Below are 2,773 nucleotides of genomic sequence, written 5' to 3' on the forward strand. Positions count from 1 at the left end.
GCTTCCCTGATTCTCAAGGCTTTGGGTTTGGGCTTTCTTGGGCCTCCAGCTTGCAGGCAGCAGATCATAGCACTTTTCAGTTCCATAATCACAGGAGCCAATCTCTCATAATTAACTATCTATCTATCTATCTATCTATCTATCTATGTATCTTCTACTTCCTTTTGTTTCTATTTGCCTGGATAACCCTGACTAATAAAGAGATCTTGACCCTATAACCTTAAGGAATTGAAATGTGCCAAAAATCTGTATAAGCAGAAAATGGATTTTTCTCTAGAGCCCTCAAAAAGGAATGCAGTCTGCTGACAACCTGATCTTGGCTGGATGAGACCTGCACCAGACTCGTGACTTACAGAATTGTAAGATGATAAATATGTGTTGTTTAAGCCTCTAAGTGTACAGTAATTTGTTACATTAGTGATATGATACTAATACACTGACCTAAAAAGGATGTGAGTAAAAGAAAATATGTGTTTTTAGCAGGAAGGAAAGAGAGCTGCCATACCTGAATGCACAATTACAGAAATGGCTTCAAGCATCGTCTTCTACTCAACTGCCAAGTTAAGAGTGTAGACAAAAAAAAAAAAAAAAAAAAAAAGGAAAAAAACACAAGCACAGCAGTGAGAGGCCCACGTACCGCAAAAAAAAAAAAAAAAAAAAAAAAAAAAGTGTAGATCAACATATGGAAACCCAGCATTTACCACTGGGGACATGAGACTGATAACTGTGATTCAACACCATTAACTGAAGAAGTAATTAAGATCAAGACCAGGTCAGGATTTAAATAAATATGCACTTGACAAGTCTAGGCAAGCCTGGATAAATAAGAAAAATCACAAGTAAAAAGAAATAAAATTGTTCTGGGCACATAAGAAGAGTTATTCCAAGTCAAAAGGCGAAGTCCATTTAGCTCCGTATTCTTCACCTTTCAGGGGCACCGAGGTTCTTTTGCTCAAGCATGAGAATCTTATTGTTAACCTCAAAACTCAGAAGTTCCCCCACATAGTGATCAAATTGTGGTGCTGCCTTCAAGGAATTCATATAAATACTTCAGAAAAATTTCCCTTATATTTCATGGTACAACTATGTCACTTAGTTTTATTAAAGTTGTATAAATGAGAACATTTAAAAGATTGTATACCAGCTTCCTCTAATGCACTAGGATGTGGCAATTTTGTTTTCTTTCTACTTAGATTCTCAATGATGTTGAACAGTTTTATGATATTTTTTATTCTTATAGTTCCAGGGTAAAAGTTTGATTTTATTTCCTCATATGCCAAATATGGATAATGTTGATATTTATGTCAAAAATTTATTGTGAGGGTTAAATGTAGTAATGTATGGGAGGCATGTGGGACAGCACCTGATACTTGTAAGACAGCCACATATTTCAGCTCTTATTGTTGTTAATTGCTTATCCTTACTTAGTCTTGTATTACTTTCACTGCTTTTTAAAAATGCCTTTCAAGAGGCTATCCATCTATATCATATGTTACAATTGACCATCTCTTTCATTCACCAATAACCTTCTACACTGCAAGCATATGCTAGGTATTGAGGTTAGGAAGATGATTTTTGTTTGTTTGTTTGTTTGTTTGTTTTCTGCGGTACGCGGGCCTCTCACTGCTGTGGCCTCTCCCGTTGCGGAGCACAGGCTCCGGACGCGCAGGCTCAGCGGCCACGGCTCACGGGCCCAGCCGCTCCGCGGCATGTGGGATCCTCTCGGACCGGGGCACGAACCCGTGTCCCCTGCATCGGCAGGCGGACTCTCAACCACTGCGCCACCAGGGAAGCCCAGGAAGATGATTTTAACATAGACTTTACTCACTTTCAAGGTGCTCAAGGTCTAGCATCTTCAACTAGAATGGTCACCAGAGGTCATGTAGCATGTCATTCAAGCTAACTGCAATGACCAACACTCTCCACACTCAGTGTCTTGAAAGATTTAAAATATCAAGGTTTATTTCTTGCTTCTGCAAAGCTGGCTATGGGTCCTAAAGAACACACAAGTTGTTGGTGATAAGCGAGTTTTGCACTTTGTAAGAACATGTGTACCAGGAAAACTGCATTAATGGAGGAACAGCATATAAATGTATGTGTTCACATTTCATCGACCAGTACAAATCTCATGGTCATGCCAAAACTCAAGAAAGTGAGGAAGCATAATCTCTCATGTGTCCAGCAGGAGAACCAGAGATATTAGTGTGTATGACTAATGTCTCCCATGTGTATGTCTACCTTCACAATGAATAATCCTTGAACAGAGGATAAAACTGGTAGTCAAGGGTTGGAAACTTCTGGTAGACCTGTTTTGTATGATTCATATCTGGGAATCAGAGAGAGAACACAATTTCTAAGTTATTTTGGAAATTGATAGGACTGCAGCTCCATTTATGGTAAATACAAGTAAGTCTAATAAACTTGATATCACAAATAGTGAATATTTAATGCATATCGTTTATAAATAGGTTATATTTTTACTGCACACCAAGATTTTCATTGTTTTTAAAAAAACACATCAAATTTGTAATGATGAACCATTTCAGTATCTTGCTATGACACTTAATAGTTTATTTTCTCCGAGTTTTGAAAATAATCACAGACTTTTTAAGCAAAAAAGAAAAAAGCATGCTTTCCTGGTGGCGCAGTGGTTGGGAGTCCGCCTGCCGATGCAGGGGACACGGGTTCGTGCCCCGGTCCGGGAGGATCCCACATGCCGCGGAGCGGCTGGGCCCGTGAGCCATGGCCGCTGAGCCTGCGCGTCCGGAGCCTG

This window comes from Lipotes vexillifer, unplaced genomic scaffold (assembly GCF_000442215.2).
Source record: "Lipotes vexillifer unplaced genomic scaffold, Lipotes_vexillifer_v1.1 scaffold81, whole genome shotgun sequence".
In the NCBI taxonomy this organism is placed as follows: Eukaryota; Metazoa; Chordata; class Mammalia; order Artiodactyla; family Lipotidae; genus Lipotes; species Lipotes vexillifer.